Below are 13273 nucleotides of genomic sequence, written 5' to 3'. Positions count from 1 at the left end.
TGCCACCATACTAATTGGATATATAATATCCCAAAAGGCCAATTATTAAGAATGAAGAGGAATTGCACTAGAAGTGAGGACTTCGTAGAACAGGCCAACATCATTGGACAGAGGTTCATTGAGAAAGGATATGATACTGCCTTTATCACAGAAAAAATAGAAGAGGTTAAACAAAGAGAAAGAACAAGTTTAATAAAGGATAAGAAGAATGTAGATGGTAAATTCATAGACAAACTACCAATTATACTGGAATATAACATGCAACATAAAAAAGTAGAAAAAATGAGGAAACACTGGGAAATTCTAAAAATGGATAAACACTTGAATAACAATGTACCAGAGAAACCTATATTTGTTTATAGAAGAGCACCTACAATTAGAAATATGATCATAAAAACAGTAGTAGATCTGCCTTAAAATAACTTTTTTCCCATGCAAAAGGTGTTATGCCTGCTTAAGAACCAAATACCCAAAAGAAGAATGTAGATGGTAAATTCATAGACAAACTACCAATTATATTGGAATATAACATGCAACATAAAAAAGTAGAAAAAATAATCAGGAAACACTGGGAAATTCTAAAAATGGATAAACACTTGAATAACAATGCAAAAGGTGTTATGCCTGCTTAAGAACCAAATACCCAAAATAAAAGATATATGAATTCAAGTCGACAAGAAATGGAACCCACAAGATAAAGGATTTTATCAGTTGCAATACTGAAGGAATAGTTTATTGCCTTGAATGTAATTGCGGTTTGCAATACATAGGTAGAACAAACAGACTTTTAAGAATTAGAATGAAAGAACATATCAAGAACATCGAAAAGGGATATGATAAACATAGCGTATCTAGACATTTTGATCAGTGTCACCAGAGAGACCCGTCCCAATTAAAAATTTTGGGCCATTGAATCCTATAAAAGACATTGGAGAGGGAGTCATAAAATCCGTTCCCTAAGCCAACGAGAATCATATTGGATTCACACATTAGACTCCCACACACCTAATGGGTTAAACATCGAATTTGATCTTAACTTTTTTATAAGTAATTTTTAATAACGTAGAAATTATTTAAATTAATTTTAGACCTTGTCTTTTTAGCTAGAAAAATAAGAATCTTTGAATATTACAATACTTTTACAATTTTAATTTTATTTTAATTATTTACCATAATATTTGGAGCCTGATCTCTTCTATAGTTTTATTAATATATAGATTGAATATGTTTGATAGACTCATGTCTCACCCTTCTGTACACGTATATAAATTCATCAACTTCATACTGTAACACTGCCCTGCACTTTATAGTCATGTAAAACATATAAATACAATGGGAGGGGCAAAGTGGGACTTTAAAGGTGCAAATGATGGAGAAAAATCTGGATTCTCATAAAAATCACTACCATAGGGCTAAAAAATCTGACAGGAATGACCTAATCTTTGGTACGAAAAAGAAAATCAATTTTGGAGGAGTACGGTTGATCACACGTTATTCAGGTCAACATGATCAGGTGCGCTCCATCCTGAAAAAGTTTTGGTATCTTTTAGAAGCTGATGAAAAAGTATCTAAACATATTGGGAATCGTGCCCAAATTACATTCAAAAGATCCCGGTCATTGAGGGATCAATTGGTCCATAGCCATTACACTTCCTCTGGCAAATCTAAAAAATCCTTGACAGGTACTTATCCCTGCAGAAGATGCAACTTCTGAAAATATCTGTCAAACACTAGTGAAATCATTCTTCCAAATGGTAAAATATACAGAACCAATTTCTATGCTAATTGCCAGACTGTTGGTGTTGTGTATATAATGTACTGCAATTGTAAGGCTTTTTATATTGGAAAAACTAAAAGGCCTTTCTTTAATCGTATTAGAGATCATGTCAAACTTGTTAAAAACAAAAAATTTGAAAGTCCCATCAGTCGCCACATGGGTCTCTATCATGGCTTCAATGATAAAATGATGACCTTCTTTGCCCTAGAACACATCCCACTCAATGAACGAGGAGGAAGGGTAGACAAAGATTTATTGCAACGTGAAACCAAATGGATATTCAATTTATCAGCCACTCAATATCCTGGTATAAACGAGTCCATTAGTTTCAAACCCTTCCTTGGCTAGAAAAATGTCTAACTGATTATTTTTAGCCTTACCCTAATCAGGTTATAGGCTGAATAATTGGATATATGATAGTTGTCATGTATTCAACTTCTGTGTAATGTATTTCAATATACATGTTTGTTAATTGTATAATTCTCTAAGTTTCTATTATACTTTTTAGATGTATACCATCTACCATAACCGAACAGAAGATCCTTTCTAAAATTTATCCATAATTACAATTCCTGACCTTTGCCGGCAAATGGACATGATTTAGGATGCTTGGTCTCGGTGGGGAGTTCTTCAATCTTGGGGAGGGATTGGTGGGTCGAGTATAATTTTTCCTGCCCCAACTTGTTGCCCATATGGGCACCCGCGGTGCCCTACTTTCTTTCTCCAGGCCTAGTTCCGACCTGGGTAGTAGAGACACCGCCCCTTTTGGTCCAAGACCGCCCTTCAAACTTGAACCCTAAATTAAATAGATTACCCAAAAAGATATTCTTCTATCATTAATAGGGGATATATACATGTGTACTTTAATCTAACATATATTCTTTCCACTAGAACAATCTATATTTATGCATGGATTTATATATGTGGACCAGTCCCCATTAGATCCATTATGATGTTAAACTCGTTTGTCTATGGAAGATTTTAGTTTCCAAAGGCACATACTATAATCGCATCTATTTTCCTCTTTATTGGGACCTTCTTTCACTGCTTAGACGGCTTTATTCCTTCTAATCAGAATGTCTCCATCTGTCCTTTTTGTCTCCCTTACATTGGAGACATTTCCTTTGCTGTCAGTGATCAATATGGCGACCGGACCGGATGTTGTTCTTCCCTGCTTCCGGTTTCTGGTCAGATCATGTGACGCGGTCGCGTCTTTATGACGCGCATTAATGCTGGGTTCCGGTTGGGCGGCTTGGAGCACCTCGCTCTCACTCCCTCGGTGACGTCAGACGCCGAGCGAGTGGAGGAGATGCTTAAATGTCGGCGCAAATGGTCAGTATGCCACTAGACCACCGGGGAACAGGACGATCCTATGCCAAAACATGCGGTAATGGCGATTCCTCTTGATATTAAGCCTTCACTATGATTATTTTTCATCATTATTCAAGGACAATCTTTGCCTCCTTCTCTTTCTCTTCCTGCAGCTCCCTACTGGAGTGAATGTTGTAAGGGGTCTCTTGGAACTAGGCAACTTATACAGGATAACCGTATGCTGCTTTTAAGCTTGGGCTTTTCTGCAACACCGGACCACCAGGGTAAATACTATATACCTATATACACATATTCTTTTCAGCATATGTTACCATAGCCATTTTTCCTATGGAGTATATATCTATAAGATTCTCTTATTTTTATAAGGGGATCATCTTCCTGTGATCTGGTAGCGAATTCAACGTCAATTCCTATATGATCATCAATAAGGCCTTTCCAAGTATATCTTCCCCTCAAGTTTTGAAGCAAAGGGTAAATTCACTACTGGTCCAAAGTGTGAAGCTATTTGTCTATTGGTGCCTTTTATGAAACTTATGCAAATTGTTTCCCCACATTGCAGCCGCAGTTTTCCTTTGTGTTACTTCTGGCTTGGCTCGCATCTCCTCTATGGGTCAACTTTAAGGGGTCAGGTCTCTCTGCCTCCTCCCTTCCACCCACCCTCGTCCTTGTATCCATGTCATTGCTATCCCCGGCAAATAAGGGTCCAGGTTTTTTCAAGGTACATTTTGCTGATACCATATTTATTGAAATTAGAGATTTTTTTCCTGGGCATTCAAAATAGGACCATTGATATATTTCCGTTGTGTGCTTATTTGCTTTTTTTGTCTTGTTATTCTTATTTCTTCTCTTTTGTAAATTTAGAAATGTTCACTCTCGAGAAATGTCTATCAAACTCCTGAAGAAGCTATTATGAAGATGGCGAAACATGTAGAGTTGACATAATCGAGTGCTTTCTTGCTTTTTACTATTTTAAAGTTTTGTCTGTTATGTCTTAGTCCTTTATGTAATAAAGTAATAAAATGTGATTTTTATGAGAATCCAGATTTTTCTCCATCATTTGCACCTTTAAAGTCCCACTTTGCCCCTCCTATTGTATTTACCTTTATCTAAGGATGTGGTGCTCTTAATTTTTCTCATCTCTGGCAATATTTAAAAGAAATTTCAAAATTAGGGATTACATTTCCCGCCTACCCCCATATTGCTGGAGAAAACCACTTCCAGTCTAGCACACTGGAGGGAGCACGGTTTTATTTTCCCCTTGTGTACGCAGTGTGTAATTAATAGTGATTGATCATTGCGTGTGTATGGTTTCGGTTGGAGCCCCGTGGGGAATCCAGATTTAAATCCAGAGGTGTCATTGGTCCGGGAGTGGAGGGACATACGTGTACGATGCACACAGTCTAAGGGAACAAGAGTCCAAGAATCACCAGGAAAGCAGACGGCCACTGGATATATAACCGTGGAGCTGGAATCGTCAGAGTGGTTGCTGTGACAGACCCTGTGGATTTTAAAGAGAAGGGGAGGCAGTGTCTTTGCAGATACAAGCGCATACTGATTGCTATCTGGTAAGAGGCTAACCTAGGTGTTTTGCACGAGGTGATTGCTTGTTCACTAAGGAGATCGGATTTTGTTCAGCATATGAGTTTAATATTTGCACCTTACCCTTTTTCCGTTCGGTAAGGAGGAATTTCACTTGGTGGTGGATACACTTTGGATGTGGAATCGATTTTAAGTTTTTCACCTACTTGTCATCACCCATTTATGGACACTTATGAACTTTTGTGTTTTTGCACATACTGATTATTCACGAATATCTTTGTATATTTAAGTTTGGTTATATGTTATAATTTTTATTTATATATATATCTATTGTTGTTTAGCGCACCCCAACACACCACATTTATTTTATATATTCACCAAGCACTGAATACCGGGAGCAGCTTCAACACACTACCAGCGCACCCATCCCCCCTTAATACATGTAGAGTTGACATAATCGAGTGCTTTCTTGCTTTTTACTATTTTAAAGTTTTGTCTGTTATGTCTTAGTCCTTTATGTAATAATAAAATGTGATTTTTATGAGAATCCAGATTTTTCTCCATCATTTGCACCTTTAAAGTCCCACTTTGCCCCTCCTATTGTATTTACCTTTATCTAGGGATGTGGTGCTCCTAATTTTTCTCATCTCTGGCAATATTTAAAAGAAATGTAAAACATATATTTTAATGGACACAGATAAGATATAGGAATTTTATTCATACCATATCAATTACATAGTATAAGTCCATATTATATACAAGTAGGTTTGTGTTTCATATTCTTATTGTAATAAATTTGTATTGTTATATTATTTGGAATATAGATATATAAATATATTTAATTTAATTTTATGATAGCATGATTGTGATATTATCTATATTATTGTATAAAAAAAACATTGTGTAGGAGAATAGAGTAGCTGATTTTAGAATAGGTAATCCGGTGTACACCTCACTTCCGGTTTTTTAATATTTTATAATTTTAATAATTAAAATTTTTTTATTGATTATATTCAAAATAAAGCATTCATATAATTATCAATGTGAGCTATAAGTGGATCTGCTGGACTAAATATATTTAATCCCATAGTAAGACACTTAAATATGGCCGATCTGACATATCCGGTTTCAATATACAGGGAGTACAGAATTATTAGGCAAATGAGTATTTTGACCACATCATCCTCTTTATGCATGTTGTCTTACTCCAAGCTGTATAGGCTCGAAAGCCTACTACCAATTAAGCATATTAGGTGATGTGCATCTCTGTAATGAGAAGGGGTGTGGTCTAATGACATCAACACCCTATATCAGGTGTGCATAATTATTAGGCAACTTCCTTTCCTTGGGCAAAATGGGTCAAAAGAAGGACTTGACAGGCTCAGAAAAGTCAAAAATAGTGAGATATCTTGCAGAGGGATGCAGCACTCTTAAAATTGCAAAGCTTCTGAAGCGTGATCATCGAACAATCAAGCATTTCATTCAAAATAGTCAACAGGGTCGCAAGAAGCGTGTGGAAAAACCAAGGCGCAAAATAACAGCCCATGAACTGAGAAAAGTAAAGCGTGCAGCTGCCAAGATGCCACTTGCCACCAGTTTGGCCATATTTCAGAGCTGCAACATCACTGGAGTGCCCAAAAGCACAAGGTGTGCAATACTCAGAGACATGGCCAAGGTAAGAAAGGCTGAAAGACGACCACCACTGAACAAGACACACAAGCTGAAACGTCAAGACTGGGCCAAGAAATATCTCAAGACATTTTAGGGGGCGTGGCTTGACGCACGATGCGGAAGGCGGCACACTGAGGAGCTGCGGGAAGTGAACGGCTCCATAGCACAGGCTCGCGGCTTGGCTCTAGAGGCGGCGGCGGACGATGGGCAGGGTGTCCCGCTACACACATCTCCCCGCACAGAGCAGCAGGCAACACCGCACATCTTCAGCTATGGCTAACCGAAACATCTCGGAGCTATTCAAAACGCAAACAACTACCAAGAGCTGCATGAGCATGGACAAGATGGCGCTGACAGACGGAGAGGAGGAGAGCAGTGAGAACTCCCAATTTTCACCGGAGGAAGGGGTAAGCAAAGGGTTCGTGGAGGACCCCCCCCCCCTAACACTTACTGCAATGAATAATATTGCAGCAGACATTAAGTCCACACTCTCAGCAGCCATCACTGATTTAAAATCAGATTTTATCAAACTGTCCGAACAGTTCTTGATGGCGGAACAGGTGGGTGCCCAGAGACAGAGCAATTGGGAGACTGGAACACATAGCTGTTTCACATGCGGCACATTTAATCGAGATTAATAAAAGTCTGGAGGATTTAGATAATAGAGGGAGACGCTGTAACTTGAGAATTAGAGGCATCCCGGAGGATATCAAGACCAAATACCCCAAACATTACAAAAGATGTTTAATTTATTGTTGGAGAGGCATGAGGATGCAACGATTGACCTTGTACGCGCACATAGAGTACTACGGGCCAAAGGCAGAGACAGCGGACCCCCAAGAGACATATGTTGTTTTCAGAGCTTTCAATTGAAAGAGGAGGTTATGTTTAAAACAAGACAAAAAGAAGAAATCAAATGCAAAGACGTACAGGTTCAGATATTTCAAGATTTCTCTCAGATCACTTTGAGAAATAGAAGAGCCTTACGTCCCCTCCTAACAGTAATGCGGGAAAGAGAAATTAAATATCAGTGGCGATTTCCCTTTGCGCTAACTGTGACTCTACAAGGTAGAATGCATACTCTTGGATCGCCTAATGATCTGAGATTTTTGTGAAGGTCTGCAAATACCAATAATGGAACTTCCAGAATGGTATCAGGATTATAAGCTTCCCATGTTAAATGAGGAACTAAGGCGATCGCCTATCCAATCACCAGAAAAGAGACCTCAGAACAAGAAGAGCAGAAGTGCGAGGCCGGGAAAGTAGAGTTAAAAACACTCAGTAGTAAGAATAATATGAGCCAAGCTTGGAGGAAGATGAAAACGAGAAGGGGAACTTTAAAAAAATTTTGTTTTTTTTTTCTCCCTCTTCTTTTTTCTCCCCATTTTGGGGTGTTTTTTTTTTTTTAATCTTATTTAGTTTTCTGCTTTTTACTTTTTTTTTTTTTTTTTTTTGTGCGATGGACGAGGGAGGAGACTTCTCTTCCAGCATCTATCAACGGATTTTTTTTTTTTTTTTAAATTATACTCTATATTTATAAAGCTGGAAATACTTGTTATATAAGTGGAAATGAATTGAATTTGTTTGGTGTATAAAATATTAAGGGGACTGTGTTTAAGAGATGAAAGAGGAGATTTCTCTTCCAGCATCTATTAATTGATTAAGGGATAAAGAGGGGGGATGGTATATAAATAGGACGTAAGGTACTTGTAAAATAAATGAAGGATGGAGGTTTGCCCCCCTCCCCCATTTTTTTTTTTTTTGCACATATCCTTTCTCCAAATGCGTCTTTCTCCTAATAAGCATCTTTGAGGGAGCCGTTCCCCAACTGTTATGGATAAATTTGTTATAAATTGTGATATAGTGCTAAAGATTTAGCGTTTTTTTTTTTTTTGTTGGATTAAATCTATATACTAAATAGCACGGAATTTAGAGCTCCCTAATTCGTGTGAGACTCCCACTAACCCCCACAAGGGGTATTGCATGGTTCCAAATTAAGAACCTTGTAATACCCCCGTTTTTTGGCTTAATCACAGACATCTAGTTTAGTCTGTGAATTTGGAACTCTGATACTTTTTCTTTAAGGTAGAGTACTGCTTACTATAAATAACTCTACCTAACACTGATCTATATCAGTGGGGTTTTTCTCTCTTTTCTTTTCCTTTTTTTCTTTTTTTTTTTTTTGTCCCCTTTTTTCTACCCATTTCTTTTTGAAGGGTTGGAGGACATAGGGAGGCACCGAGGTCGGATACAGGTGATATAAACAAGGTAGTAACTATGACTTATAATTCGGTGGGAAAACATGCTACGGTAATATCTCATAACGTACGAGATTTAAATATTCCAGAGAAGAGACAGTTTGTACTTAGGGAATTGAAAAAAGTTAAACCACACTTTGTATTTCTGCAAGAGACCCATTTTAAACAAACTAGTGTTCCGAAGTTGACGTCAGCATATTTTCCTACGGTTTTTCACGCAACCAACCCTATAGATTAAACAAAAGGGGTGTCGATATTGATTAGCAAGATGGCGGGCTTTCAGGTCGAGACGTCCTTGGTGGACCTGAATGGGAGATATGCATTTGTGAAGGGAATCTATGCGGGAGTACCCACTACCCTCGCGAGTGTATACTTCCCGAACAGGTCACAATTGGGGTTCTGCCAGAAAATTGTAAACATGCTCTTAGGATTTGCCAAGGGACAGGTGATAATGGGGGGAGACCTGAATATACCTCTCCAACCATTACAAGATACTTCAAATAAAAGCTCATGCATACGCTACAAGACTTTGGCTCAGATAAAATAATTCAATCATTGACCTTGGTAGATTCCTGGAGAACTTTAAACCCGGAGGGTAGAGATTTCACCCATTACTCTGCAATACATGATAGATATGCACGTATTGACTATTTATTCATCTCACAAAGGGACATAAACAATATATCACATGCAAGGATTGGGACACAGGTCCTCTCGGACCATGCTCCAATATCTGTGAAGTTAAAAACAAATAAGACACCCAGAGTTTTTAATTGGAGATTGAATGCAGATTTAATTGCAGACCCAACTATTAATACTCAAATAATACAACACATACAATCCTACTTTAAGTTGAACACGCTACAAGAGACTACCCCGATGGTTAGATGGGAAGCACATAAGAGTGTCATAAGGGGAGAACTCATTAAGTTGGGCTCACAACGGAAAAAAGAAAGAGAAAAAAAGATTCAAACTCTTATGCATTCAATCTCCAATTTAGAGAAAACGCGTAAGAAATCTCTGTCAATAAACGTTGCAACAGAGTTGCTACAGAAACGCAAAGAACTCCAACAGATAATTGAGGTGAAAGCTAAGCGGCTATTTTTTCTTATGCAAGAGGGTCTACTATGAACATGGAGATAAGAGTGGTAGATATCTTGCAAGGGCGCTTAGAACAGCTCAGAATTCAAATGTTATAACAGGGATTAGGAACGTATCAGGTAAAATAGAATTAGCAGCAGAAAAAATTGCAGCACAGTTTCATACGTTCTGTTCATCACTATATAATATTGCGCCACAACACAGAACCCCGGAATTTTCGGGAGACAGAGCGGCTAATATTGCAGCGTATTTAACGAGCAGTGGGCTTCCAACATTCACAGAGGAGGTAGCTAAGGATCTGGATCAACCCATTACCGAGTCCAAATTGCGCCTTGCGCTAAAAGATATTAAACCAAATAAAAGCCCGGGTCCTGATGGATTTAGTTCTGCGTATTATAAACAATACGCAGATCTTTTAATGCCTCAATTAGTGCCGGCTTTGAATTCCCTTACTGACCCACTACAGACCTCACCTGCATTCCTTCATGCACATATATCAGACATACCTAAAACAGGGAAATCAACATATGAATGCGCTAATTACAGACCCATTTCTCTTTTAAACACTGATTTGAAGTTGTTTTCTAAAGTATTGGCCAATAGAATTAAACCGAATTTGTCAACAATAATAATGGATGATCAGGTGGGCTTTGTGGTGGGAGGAGAGACTAAAGATAATGTAATTAAGACGCTTAATTTAATACATTATGCCCAACAGCGAAATGTCGAGGGCCTTCTCGTGTCAACGGACGCGGAGAAGGCCTTCGACAGAGTAGCATGGGATTTTTTAATGGCAACTTGCAGACATGTGAATTTTCCCCCCAAAATGATGGGATGGATAGCATCGCTCTATCAGTGCCCGACGGCGAGGATCAAGATAAACCATCTTTTATCGGAACCAATTATTATAAAGAACGGGACACAACAGGGGTGCCCGCTGTCACCACTGTTATTTATTTTGACGATAGAACCTTTTTTGAGACTAGTAAGGGCGGATAAATCAATACAGGGGATGAAAGTTAAGGAGAGCATGTACAAAGTAGCGGCATACGCAGATGATTTGTTATTCTATGCAACACAACCGCTGATTACAATTCCAAACTTGATGAAAGCGTTTGAAAAATATAGCTATGTATCAAATTTTCGTATAAATTTTTCGAAATCGGAAGTACTTAACCTAAATGTCCCCGAAAGTAAACTATCACAGATAAAAGGAAAAAGCTCCCTTAGATGGGTTTACAGGGGCCCTGAAATACTTGGGTGTTTGGATAACCCCGAGTCTGGATACTTTGTACTCTAAAAAATTTGTTCCATTGCTTAAACAAATCGAGCTAGACTTGAAGCAATGGCACACTAAGTTTTTCTCTTGGTTTGGAAGAGCAGCCATTATTAAAATGGTAACCCTTCCAAGACTGCTTTATTTGTTTCACACTCTGCCAATTAAGATTCCTAATAGCTATTTTTCTAGACTCGGAAGTATCCAGACCCAATTTATTTGGGCACACAAAAAGCCGTGAATACGGCATAACTTGATTACTAGACGGAAGGAGAGGGGAGGAATGGGAGTACCGGATTTTCGACTATATTATCAAGCAACACATCTTACACGAATCATCGATTGGCATTGTCATGAATCAAAGAAAGCATGGGTAAAGTTAGAATCAGATATTATAGAGTGCCCGTTACGATTTTTGCCTTGGATAACATGGCAGAAATGTCCGGCTACAGCGAAGGCCCACCCATTAACAAAACAGACCTTAGCGATGTTTCATGGAGTTAGTAAACTCCATGATATATCGAGCTCACTGGGACCTCTTACCCCGTTGACAAATAACCCAGAATTTGTGCCGGGGTATTCAGATGTTTGGCTTAATGCACGAGAAAATAGTAACTTTAAAGTCGCTGCACATTTTTTGAAGGAAGGTACTCTTAAAGGAAGAGACCAACTTAAACATACACACAATGCTTTAACCATACCCTTTTGGTCATATCTACAAATACATCATTTTTTAAATGAACCTTTGAGGAAGGAGACCTATGGGAGACAAATATCGGCTTTTGAACAGATATGTCTGGATCAAACGCCATTTAAAAAAGCGACGTCATATACTTACTCACTGTTACTCTCTAGTGCAAGAATTAAACCAGATAAGTTTAAAGAAAAATAGGAAAAAGCGCTACAAATTGTAATCTCAGATAAAAAATGGAGCATAGCATGTACTATGACACATAAATGCTCAAGGAACACTAGATTTCAAGAAAATGCGTACAAACTCCTTACCCAGTGGTACATGACACCGGTGAAAATTAATAAGTGGTTCCCAAATACATCTGAAACATGCTGGAGGTGCGGTCAATCAGTAGGAACATTATATCATATATGGTGGCAGTGTACAAAAATAGGGGAGTACTGGACTCAAATACGAGAGTTGATTGAAGAAATTGCAGGTACAGTTATTCCATTAACCCCTGAATGTTGTCTCTTACATATTACGGATGTCGTAGAGCATAAATACAAAAATTCAATAGTATGCCATCTCTTGAACGCAGCAAAATTATTAATACCGAAATATTGGAAAACTACCATATCTCCATCAATTAGAGATTGGGCGTTCGCAGTCAGAGATATCTATAATATGGAAGAGACTATAGCCATTGCTTCAGATAAAATAAATAAATTACAACTAATATGGAGGCCATGGTACACCTTCCAATGCTCAGATAGGTTTGCTCAACTTATAGAAGTAAGATCCGACCCGGCGCCTAGTACATGACATGATAATACCTAGAGATCCTCCTTCCCCCGTCCCCACCCAAATTTTTTTTTTTTTCTCCCTTTTTCTTTCCTTATTCTTGTTAAAACTTATTATCTCTAAAAGAAAATTAAGATTGTAAAAAACTAAAAATTCTATATGTCTGACACAAAGTAATTTTGAAGTATGGTCAACAGTGCAAATGCAAAATACATACCAACTTATCAAAAAGAGAACAGAAATACTAGAAAGAGAGAAATCTATTCGGTACTGAATTAACATATTGGCTAATCTGGGGAAAAGGGAGGAGAGTAGGAGGGGGGGAGGGGTGAGGGAAGGAGGAGGGGTGGGGGAAGGAGGAGGGGTGGGGGAGGGGAAGGGGGGGGGAAAGGGTTTTTTTTTTTTGTTTTTTTCTTACCGGGTGTTTATTGAAGTGGAATGTTGAAGTTTATATTTTTGTATATGTGGGAGGGGTGTTCAATTTTGGATGTGTGATACAAGAGGGAAGTGTGGGGGGGGAAATTTTTATTTTTTTTTTTCTTCTTCTTCTGCACAAGATATGATATCACGAGGAACGTATATATGGAATTAATCCTCTAATATGGGTGGTAGCGGGTGAGATATAGCTAACACGATTTTGAAGAACACAAGGTGAAAAGGGAGGGAGGCGAGGGGGATGTAACCCCGGCCCCCTTTACCCTCTTAGGGGGAAATTTCCCCCACTTTTTTTTTTTCTTCTCTTTTTCTCTCTTTCCTCCTCTTCCCCATGCCCGCTCTCTCCTTTTGGACAGAGAAGGGATTTAAATATGGTAACAAAGATGGGACTATCTTAACCCACCTTA

The sequence above is a fragment of the Pelophylax lessonae genome (assembly GCF_965119305.1).
Source record: "Pelophylax lessonae genome assembly, chromosome: 7".
NCBI lineage: Eukaryota > Metazoa > Chordata > Amphibia > Anura > Ranidae > Pelophylax > Pelophylax lessonae.
Note: the sequence above shows the minus strand (reverse complement) of the source record.